Source organism: Lissotriton helveticus, chromosome 8 (assembly GCF_964261635.1).
Source record: "Lissotriton helveticus chromosome 8, aLisHel1.1, whole genome shotgun sequence".
NCBI classification, from domain to species: domain Eukaryota; kingdom Metazoa; phylum Chordata; class Amphibia; order Caudata; family Salamandridae; genus Lissotriton; species Lissotriton helveticus.
In genome coordinates, this window is record NC_136069.1 from 262,865,387 (window position 1) to 262,877,705 (window position 12,319).

General features: G+C 39.2%; 1 protein-coding gene across 1 annotated transcript in view; it reads right to left on the bottom strand.

Moving 5' to 3' along the window:
* Nucleotides 1–12,319, bottom strand: part of PDGFD (platelet derived growth factor D) — a 968,283-nt gene that overhangs the window by 548,381 nt on the left and 407,583 nt on the right. The gene's annotated exons all lie outside the window — the stretch shown is intronic.

A 12,319-nucleotide genomic window follows, 5' to 3' on the forward strand; every position in this document is an offset into this window, starting at 1 on the left:
CCTTGCATGATGCCCTAATAATTTCCGGGTTATTAAAAAACTATGGAACTCCCAATAATTGTAAGTATTTTTTACAAATGCAAGCCAATGATATACACAGATTTATCCAGGAGCAAACAGTGTCTTATTATCGTCTATGTAAGGCTTATCTCCTGTTCAGTACATATGGGGACCCATAATAATAGTGGTCGAAATTTAATTTGGTCCAAAAACAAAGGGCAAAATCAACTGATTATGGCATATATAGGTGGAACAACCCTGTGGAAACACCAAAACTCTATACAAAAATGTGTTATCTACCTTCTGCAATGAATGTGCCTCTTCATAGCCCAATAGCCCCGCTCCATATATGGCTATAGACAAACAGTATTTCTTTAATAGGCTTATAGTCAGGTTTTTACGTAAATCTAAAAATAGACTCCAAAATTCCAGAAAATTGCGGTTGTCTAATATTTATCAATTCGCTCCAAGCAAATGATGATTGAAAGGGATACATAAATATGTTAAAATGCTACACAGTAGAATCATCTATAATATGTGACTGCTATTTTGTGTTTTTTGACCCACATATCATGGCAAATGTAAATGTTAAATTAGTATTGAGATCTAAATCTCCCATAAAAAGAGAGAAATGCAGTTTGTGTAAAAGCCCCAATGTTTACATTACATCTATTTCCTCATTTCTGGAAAAAACATCGTCCTGGCATGACAGTGCAATCTCTGTTAGGATAATTGACCATTGTCATTTCTTACACAGAGGGGCCTCTGATTCCGGACTGATTGTCATTATCAGCCACTGTATTATAATCCTCCTGCTTGGTGGCTTGAGATAATCTAGTCATGTTTGCCAAGGACTCATTTAAGGGGTGCACAGGTGGTCTGATTATTACTTGTCCTTCTGGATGGTACTATTACTTAAGTCAAGCTCTTCCTTTGTCTTCACCAACCCCTTCCCATCGCAGCCAACATAATACACCACCCAGAGCTTTGGGACATCAGCCATGTCCAACAGGACTCATTCAGAGGAGCGAGGCAGGAATTACAAAAAATTGAAGTGAAAACTAAATCAAATCAAGTCAAAGCATTCCAACCATAATGGTTGTAACTCTATTTACATCTGTTACTATGTTTAGATCCAGTCCTTCTTCCTTCCTCATTGGCCATCAAAAATGGGTATATAAGGTAAATGGGAGGGGTATGCACTGTTTCTGGTCAAAGTTTTATACCGTAGTGAAGGTGCTTGATCTGCAGTCACGTTTCTCAACATGGTCATGGAACTCCTCGGTGATTTGTTATATCACTGTGAAAGACAGCTGGGGAAGTATTACACAAATATATCTTTAAATACTAATTCATTGGCAGAGTCTTAGAATGAAGATGATTGTGATCAGGACTGTACAAAGACAAACCACTCAGCAAATTCCAAATTAAGGACTATTTGAGAGTTGTATAATTGTACACTAATACACATATTCATCTTAATCAAATAAGGTCAACAATTGCCCCATTTCCAAATTATTCACAGATGAATTAATAAATGTGATAACCACATCCCAGAATTTAATACACATCCTGTACTTTACATAGTTGAAATTGTCAGGTAACAAAATTTTACCTAGGAGACCTTTCAAAAGTGTTTGATGGGGCCAGGTCAACAGAAAACTCGGCAGCCCTAGCAACTGGGTCTTCTAGCGGAATGGCTGTGCTTAGCTGCCTCATCATTAATAAAAAGGCTGACTTTAAACAGCATTATTTTTGTAGCAGGAATACAAGGCCCTGAAAAAAACTGGGCCCAATTCCTTCCCCTTGGGACAGCCTTGCTTGGCAATCACCTATGTCATTATTCAATGCAACACCTATTACTGTATCTCACTTTCCGACCTTCTCTTCTAAGACAAAGAAAGCCACAAAAATACAAGACCTGATTTGTCCTGAAAATATGGAGCTCTGCTAGTTGCATCAACCAGCAGACACACATTCTCGCCCAAGAAATATCAGAAACCATTTAGAGCCCCCTAGATCACTTCAAGGTGTCATAACTTCAAAAGACATTGAATGCATATGCCAGTGACTTTTTCAGAACCTATTTTGTGTCTAGTCTTTATTGAGGCTTAAATCTTGGAAAGTGATGAAACTTGACAACTTGAATAAGATATTTGGCTGTAAAATCATCGCCCTAAATGACTTGCAATCTGGGTTTATGTTCACCATGGGTACAGAGACTACATTGATGGGTATCTCTGAGGCTTTGCCAAGAGTTTTAGATAATGAATAATGAATGGCCCATCTAACCTAACCTTTCACAGGCATAATCTATTTTTGACATTCCTTTCTACTTTATAGTTACTTCTTGACCAACGCTTCCAGGATTAAAAATCTCTTTTGAAGATCCCTTAATGGTCCATCTCCACCATGTTCACTTTTAACACTTTCTTTAACTAAGTGATTATGCAGTCAATCAAAACAAAGAAGAACATTTATGGATCAAACTCACTCCTTCTTGGCAGCAATCCAAGAAGGAGCTGAAAATTGCGTGCATGACGCACAGAGCGTACATCAAAAGACCCCCAGCTACCTGGCACAGAAACTGACGATCTCTGGTGGGACCAGATCCTCTAGAAATGCGGAAAAATTACTACTGAAACCACAAAAATTCCATAAGAAAAAAACCTATAACAGATCCTTCTCTGGGATGGCACCCAGAATCTGGAATGCCTTACCCCAGAAATCAGACTTAACCTTTCCACTGCTGCTTTTAAAAAATGAAGTTAAATCCATCCTCATGGCTAAATACACATGATTATGGTCTACTGAATCAAGGTGGTGAAAGGCAGCTAGCTCTTAACCACAAGACACTTATTAGATTCTCTGTACCTCTGTGTGGATCTACTATTTTTGCTTGTATATGTAACTTTTTACTGTTTGTATAGCGCTCTGATATCTGCTAGGATCTTGTTTGCGCTCTATAAAACTTTCAAAATAAATAAATAAATAAATCCAGGAAACCACACAGATAATTCAGTCTGGCACATGCATGTTTAGCAGAGGATAAGGTAAAGTTGTCTATGCATCTACAGACGAAATATCAAACTATTACCTTGAGCAGGGCGACCCAAAGGCATTTACAATTCTAATAGCCTCCAGTCAATCCCACAGTTATGTAAGAAAAGTCAGATAACTGCTGTTATTTTTGACCCAACTCTCTCTTTATTCATATAGGTGAACACCATTGAAAAAACACTCACTCAAACTACCTATGTTCCTCGGTATCACACTCATGTTCAGCTTATACAACAAGAGGGATCTAGCTTGTGTCTCAGAGTTATCAGACATAGACTGCTGCTAGTATGTGCAAAGAGGCATTTCAAAAACATCTCTGATTGTGCTTTAACATGTATTATACAGCAGGTATATCCAAGGGCTGAAAAGAACTGATTACGTACCATCGGTCCATACAACACTCTGCACTAGATAGAAACTGCACAAACAGCAGCTTTTAAAATGCTATGCATGAGCCACAAAACATAGAGGGCTAGGATTTCCCAATAGCTAAAATAGCTGTTCCTCCTTTCCAACCCTACTTGCAGCTTGCGATCAGACAGTAATTGCCTTTGTCTTATTTTTACAAACATTAGCAAGTAGAAGAGTACAAGGCAGAGTAATTTGAGTGAGACTGAGGCCAACATTGAGACAACAGGACTGCGTGTCTTTTACATAGTACTTCATACAACACTGTTGTAATTTCTTAAATCTGTAAACACTAGATGCTAATATACCCCAATATTATATTACTCAGTTGATATACCTAGGAAGAGTAGAAGTCTGAGTTGGCCATGCCATGATTCAAACTTGTGATGTTATAATGTGTAAATGATGCATTTTTGGGATACTATAGAATGTCCATAAATCAGCTGATGCAAAATAAATAAAATTATTATCTGAAATTAATTGTTCTAAAGTGTAGAGATTTTATCTGAAATACAGTTGAACTCACAAAGCTACCCCCCCCCACCAAATAAGAACTGTCACCTTGTATCATGTCCTCTACTCCCAATAAACCCAGATGAGAATAAAAACTATGTGAGCACCTGCCTAACAGGGCTTCTGTATTCAAATCACTGGACACTGCTACTGAGCAGAGAAACTTTCCACACATCCTCCCAAATAACACAAAGTTGAAAGTGACCAATGCGTATTGTTAATTACCTTCCTATAATATTATAGCATTACATCATGCTGCTGGAGCTTTATTGGTTGTTAAAAACTCTAAACCTGAGTTATACGCCCAAGCCACAGGCAAGGGCCTGCACAGAGAGAGAAGAACTTTAACTGAAGGTAGAATGTTCTAAAACAAATGTTGAGAAGCAGAAATAAAAAAAAGTGGTAAGCAAAAGGCTGATGGAGCAGGTTGTTCTATATCTCAATCTTCAGGTATAATCATTCAATAACTCCTGTACAATGGTCTATAGAGGTTAGGCTTGAAAAGATTCACCGTCCACAATGGTGTGGTCCAAGTGGTTTTTCGCATGAGTCATCCTTCCTGTTGCCTCCACTCCTCCCAATGAGAATCTCACTATCAGTTGTCTTATACAAAACAAATGCCTATTCACTTACAGAAGACTTTTAGAAAATTCCGAATTCTGCAGCAAAAAAAACATTGTGTGCAAAACAACAGCTCAAAGTAGAAAACAGGCCTTTCAATGTTATTGTGAACCGTCTGTTAATAATGCATAAGTAGGCTTATAATATCTGAGTATAATTGTGTACTACAAAATTTAGCATTTAATATATGTGCTATTTAAACATAAACCTTTACACAATATTAATAAAAAGCACTTTCGTTTGCAAATAAAATTCCTCCTGCAAGGCAATACCAGCCACTATTTGGCATGAACCCTCCTGTGTCTCCAATGATGCTCTAAACATTCCAGTGTTCTACAGTTCATCAATAAATCTTTTCTTTCTAGACTTCTGTCATCTTCTCTACCAATTTGAGGAGCCCTGAATTGCCCCAGGCACGGTCTTTGAAATCGCTAATGATTAACAAAATAGTACCAGGGAAGTGGTGCCTCTCACTTACAATGTATTTTTTAGAACTGAGGCTCAATATTGTTACATTTTTTGCATGTGGGATTAACATATTCACATTATAATTTATGAGAATACTTGCTCAGTTTAACTGCTTATCTAATGGACATGAGTCAGGCTGTAATTTACACTTAATCCCAATTTAAATTTCCTTACGAAATCGAAATGTAATTCCTCATTAAAAGACAGACACAGATAAGATGTTTTGGTAGGCTGTGATATAAATTTTGTAATTATGCCAGTACGATAATTAAATCGGAAACAAATATCCAGAGACTTACTCAAGCAAAATAATTGCACTGAATAATGCCCATTAAAATCTACAACAATGAGTTGCACTATGTTAACTTGAAGTTAACCTCACACAAAACAAGCATTGGCGAAGCTAAACGGTCTGATTGTAATGTGCTAACACACGGCAACAGCATTTGTGCATGATTGTTTTGTCACGTGTGAGGTCATAAAAAGGAGCCATATTCACTTTGGCAAATCATTTGTTTATGTGAAAAGAAAGGGGAAAGGGCAATGTGGAAGAAGCAGGTGAAGAAACAAAGGGAAACTCCATATAGGGGAAATACAATGGGAAATTAAAATATCTTTAAAGTTAATAGGAAAGAAACAGATAGGAAAAGACAATGCGGAAGAGTGACAGAGAAATAAACACAAAACTCCTGTTTAAAGCATTTAAAGAAGACTGGGGAAGTGAAAAAACAAAAGAAAAAAAGGAACGCTTTCTCTATACATTGGAGGTAGGAGCTAAATCATTTGTGTGATGATACTTTTGAAATGTGAACTACTTCCTCGTGCATTGCAATGCAAGCCCAGTGATGAAATGATAAACCAAATAGCCAGCAGCATGAGATGAGAAGAATATATTCTGCTGAATGGAGCCAACGCGTACTCTAGGACCTTGATTACAAGCTGAGTGGAGCTGAATTCCTGTGTAAAAATGTTCTTCCCTCTCTATGAGGGGGCTACTGTTTACACATCCAGTTTTATTGAGTGCAGAAACCACAGACCCGATTTCACCAGCCAGTAGAAGTTTAATGTGTCCGTCTGTAACGCAACTGGTGCTCATGTAAAGAGTATGATACATTCGGTCCTTGTTTGTAGTATATAAAACGATGGAGAAAAAAAATAAAAATTACCATGGGCTGATCTGCAATGAGTTACCATGCCATCAGTACAGTGGAACTTGGAATTAGAGCCTATGCATATTTTAAAGCATCTATACAGATAGGTAGGCAGAAAGCTGCACTGTCAAGCCAGACCTAAACTCATAGGCAAAGACTCAGTGAACTGTATGCTCAGAATCATTTTTAACTTCTAAATATTTCTGTTAAATCAAGAACATCATTACCCACCCCGGGAAGTAATAGCTCTATATTACTAAAATGAATGTAGGTGAAATAAACAGATTTCCTTTGCTTCAAACAGACACCAATGCAATCAATAAGCATTTAAATAGGTCGGACTACTCCGTTTTGTCATGTTTTCCACTCTTGCCTTGCACTTAGACATTTTAATCTGTCACAGCAATAACGGGCCAAGGTTGAATCTATGACACATTTTCTGGATAGCCACATAAGGTATTTATTTAATAGTTAACAGTTTCTATTCATTTTATCATTATATTAATTCCATTCCATTCAATTACATTACATTAAATCTATGAATAATACACAGAAATCATTTTTTTTAATTATGCAGCTAACCTATAGATTACATCCTACAAAACAAAGCATTTAAGGGTTGCCAACACTTACTAATTGCATTTATGATTTTAAAATGTTCTTACCATTCTCACAGAGGCTTTTCATATCTAAAAAGCTCCAGCAAGTAATCAAACAATAAACTATCCCCATAACTATTAAAGAAAGTACAACTCAGTGAAATTTGTATTTCTGAATAGTCAGTGATATATTTATGAAATCTACTTTCACACATAAGATAAATTATATATATAACACATGCACACAGAGCACATTTACATTGTGAGTGGTTATTCAATCGTTGTCGCCATCTGATTGTACTTCTGCTTAATCAGTTCAAGACACTTTTCAGATACTAGACTATCTTGGGCCTACATCTCTCCTCATAGCCAACTACACCTTGTGTGGGTTTCTATTCTATGGAGTGTGTTCAAACATTCCACAAATAGGGTCAATTGACCTCTCACACAGCGCCCAAATATAAGCTCAAGGTGCTGAAACTGACTTACTTCTGTGACACATATCTGTTGGCAAATGACACACATGGTAATAGGTTTTGTCAGTTCCTCTTGAAAGGTTTTTTTTAATTCCATAATCATCTCTTTCTCTAAGTCTGTTGACCTTTGAGTGGTACCAATAAAAAGAAGTACAGGTTAGTCTACACTCATCCCATTACATGTGCGCAGATTTAAAGTTTGTTGATTGATCTTACCAAGGAGGTCTTGAGGACAAGGGGTCTGACTAAGTCCATTCCCCTCTCAAAGGGTGCCCAGCCACTGGCAGTGTAATCAGGGAATAAACAAAAAGAACTATTTGAGGAAATGCATACAGTTGAAATACATATAACAATGCAAGGTATAATTGGCCAGTAAACAGAACTTAGGGTCAATTGTCCTTTGCACATTACATCCTATAGGACATCATGAATACCATAACAGCAATTTTTTTTATTGTGTGTAAATCCTCCAAGACATCTGTGATGCCCTACAGTATGAGATGAATGTATGAGGTAAAAAAGAGCCCGGTTGCAACTTGGGGGGTAACATGCTTTGGATGTAAACTCATGTTTTGTGCCTGAAATGGGGTTATGAGAGGGACATAAATTACTCTTACCATGGGTCTTCGCTTTCCCAATTATCAGCAGGTGAGGAGGCACATAATACAAAATGCCCGTTTGTGCTGTATAAAGTAGAAGAATACATACACAATTTTCATTTCATCCCTCATTCTGAGGTGATTAATGACTTCTGCACAGTTGGAAATGAGAAGGTGTTCAATTTTCAGCTGAGTTGTAATTGTGTCCTAAATCTTTGCCCGAAATGGGATTGCAATTTGTGAGCAATGTGCACTTCATTCAGGTCTTTGTCCTCCACATTATTGCCAGAATGAAATATGATGAAAATCAGGACAGTGGGGGAATTGTGCAAAATGCCAGGTTGTGCACCTAGAGCAGGTTAATTTACTTGCAACCTACTATCATTTCCATATCAATGGCCAATTATAAGGCCATGTCCTGACCATATTTAGAAGGAATACAATTTGAACTTGCAAATGCCCCTGATTTGTAATCGGGCTCTAAGAGTTCATGCCACAGTCATAATGCATGCTACACAAATCTCATTAACATTAGATAATGTGAGCAGTGTCAAAAATGATGTCATCAATGTTAGCATGCTTAGGAACATCCTGGTATGCTAAATCATAACCGGAATTTCAGAGCTAAGGGTAGTTAGTATGCAACACCAAAAAAAGTATGTAGAATGTTGGTGTCATTGAAATTTGCCTCATCTCAATGGAGGTGCAGACACGTTAAATTGGCAGATCTTTCAGGACAAAGCACATAGGAATTTGGATTGAACTACGCATCATAGTAAGGACACTTACACTATCTCAAGGCACATCAGAGATGTTAGTATATAATATGAGTAAACCTTCAACAGTTGCGTACGTCATAAGATAAAACAAATACACTTATAAACTATGGGGATAAAGCTAAGGAGTGCCTGAATACAAATAGGAATGCAGAATTATTAGCCCTGAATTTTACATTATGGAAATAAGATGTTCTGAAATTAGAAGTTGGTAACCACTGAAGCCTAATGGTGCACGGAAAAAGGAAATTTTAAGAAAGTCGTATTTTCTTATTTTCAAAGATTCATAAGCTTTTAAAGAAATAAGCAGACAGATGGCATGTGCAGAAAAAGAATGTCAGGTCCCATATAATTGGAATAAAATGATGTATCTCAGCTCTCACACTGTAAGCCAGTATTAGAATACTCTAATGTTGAAAAAAAAATTCACAAGAATTTATATACACTGAGCTGTACATCTTTATTAAAATAAAAAAAATAAAAAGTAGTCTTGGTTGCTGGAAGGTGCAAATATTTTCAAAATTAATCAGGAGAATGTATTCTTCTTATTTCTCGCTCTTTAAAAAAATAGTATTAAACTTTCTAACTAACTGACTGTCTTACTTGTTTGTCCTTTGCGGAAAGCAAGGAAATGAACGAGGCCAATGTTGCTTCAATCGGATTTGCTTGATAAGGGGATAACATGAAAGGAGTAATTACAGTGTATGTGGTTACTAATTAAGTGAAGGAAGTATTTTTTTCTGACGAATTATGGAGATCCTATAGAAAACGAACCAGACAATCATTGTGGATGATAATTGGTAAAACGTGTATTATTGAAATTCTTTTACTTTTAACAAATGTTTGTTGTACTACTGTAGGACATGTAGTCTGCATAGCGCTAACCCCCAGTTTCTTTGTTTATGTATGTTGCATTCTGCACTGTGGTGCTTTTTGTGTGTTTAGGGCAGTCACATTGGTAACATGAGCAAGGCATGGCACGGGTCACACCGCTGGTAGGTATTCGGGGTTCGTTTTTAATAGATGTGCACTTAAGGTTACTTGCGAGTGTGGGCAGCAGTAGCAGCCGGTGTGTGGATTGAGTGGAGAGGCAGGGGAAGGAGAGCAAGGAACACGGGGGATGGACGGACATAGAATACATTTTTTTTAAAACACATACCTGCCTCGCCACATCGCGCCCCTCTCTTCTGCAGGCATAGGCTTCCAGAGTGCCCTGCAGCCAGTCCTGATGCAGCTTGCATGCTGCTGAAAGCAGCATCAGGATTGGCTTAAGCACCGATGATTTGCGCTCCCAGTTAGGCTGGGAGTTTGTGCCTGCTCTCTCCAACCCAGCAATGCAGCTCGGGCTGAGAGAGCTTCAGTGCGCATTATGGTTTGGCCGGCTAAACCTTCATGCGCACCAAATACCAGTGCAAAACACTCCTCTATCAGCCCGTCATCACCCTGACACGCACTCAAGCCTCTGCTCCGAGAGAAAAAATAAAACAATAATAAATAAGGGTTTATTATAGTTTTATTTTTCATTTTTTGGGCTACTGGCAAGGGAGGCAACACCCCTCTGACATAACGGAGGAACCACCGCTGGTGAGCAATGACACATGCATACTAAGGACTCACTACATCTGTACAGAGATGTTTGTGCACCTAACCAATAGTCCTCTGTGCCTATATTCCACAAGTCTCCATTAACAGAGCCAGGACCTACAGATATTTACAAATGCAGAGCTCAAGAAAGCATTCACATTATCTTGCAATTCCAGCTAACTATTGCCTGGGCCATAATATAAAAGAATTCATAATGACATTGAACCATTATAGACTCATTTGCTATAGTTCAATAGAATAACATTTGTTGTTATATACCTCATTGATAACTCTTGGTCTGAAAAATGTTAAACACAATCATCTCCAGTTTCCCTTAATCAACTTCCCTCAATGTGTTGTGTTAATCAGATAACGAATCTTTAATGTTTGTATATTCTTCTGAGCTTTACTATTTTTACTGAAATTCATTCTAAATTCTTGATTGTTACATTGCTCAGCATATCCCTGAGTCCTGAGTTCAAACAAGGCCGGTACGTGGTGAAACAGGGCTATTTTAGGATGACCTATCCTTTGCAGCAGTCCTACCGCCTGCCAATTCAAACCTTCGTTCTACTGGCTTTTCTTTTAAACCTAAGGAGAACTCAGAAATATCTCTGTTCTCTGCTGAAGAAGAACAACAATCCATCATGACTTTCGACTAAAGTGAGTATTATCAAGCACCGAGTTTACCACACTTCACTACGAGGAAATGCGAGGCTTGTATGCCAGGAAGTGTACTCCCCTCTGTAATGTTGCTTGCCCCACACTGTACACTGAGACTAGTAGGTGTATAATACTTTTATTTCCACCACAACAAGTAACTGAGCATAAAGGGCGCCGAGCGTCTACACAGTGACTGCTCCGGTCGCCAACTCCGTTCTCCCCCTTCGCGCCTTGCAAACCGCGCCTACTGCGCATGCGCGCGCGTCGCGCTCCTGTCTATAGCGTGACGCGTCATCGCGTTCACGCTCATAGACTAGAGCGCATCCTACATATCTCCCCTTTTCAACAATAAACAAAATAACTTTTCTCAAACTCTACGGTATGTCCATGGTCCCCAATGTTCTCTGGCTGGCCCACAAGTCTGACAAGCCTATGATTAATGTCCACTCATTTCAAAGTCTCTATATCGAGAGGGCACTGTGACTGCCCTGCCACTACGGGTGTGTCTTACCGGCATGTTCTCTTCCACCTCTCTTTCTCCGCCTGATCTCGCTCCATCTCTCCGATCTCCACTCTGTGTTACGCCAGTCGGTGTAACATCTCTGGCTGTAGACCCTGTGCTGGGATTTTCCATCTCACTGTCCTCTCCTATTCCATCGGGAAGGACTTCATCACCCTGCTCTGGTTGAGGCCTGGTTTCATGGAAGTCCCTCTGTGTCTCTATCTCCTCCAGCTTGGGCCATACGACTATCTTGTTCACTCTGGCCATGCGGTCTTGGGACCACACCCTGCCATCGCTGAGGAGGGCTGCTCTACCTCGCACCTCCTTGACTTGTAACGGCTGACTATATTTGCTGTCACCTTTCTTTTGTAGGGTAGGGAGTTTAACCCTAACCCACTCTCCTTCCTCCAGCTCTGTTCCTTTCACATTTCGACGTTTGTCATAGTTTGCGGCATAAATCTTCTGGGCCTTTTCCAAATTGTGCTGAACCACCGCAGGGGACCATTTGCTGGTGATGGTCTTCTCCCTCCATACTACATTGTCCCGAGTGAACGGATGCCGTCCTCTCAGCACTTGAAATGGACTGTACCCCACAGCCGTGGGGGTGATCCTGTAGGACCACAGCATACTCATCACCTCAGTCTCCCAATCCTTTCCCTGCGTGATGGCCGCCTGTATGGAGCCCATTAGCACACGGTTGAACCGCTCCACCTGACCGTTGCATGCAGGATGATATACTGCCGTGTGTTTTGACTCAATCCCATTCCTTCTCATAAACCTAATCCATTTGTCCGAGACAAACTGCGGACCATTGTCACTGAGGATAGTTTTGGGAATGCCTTCTCTTAAGAACACTGTCGTCAGGAATTTCAGAATCGTGTCAGTATCCATGGATTCTT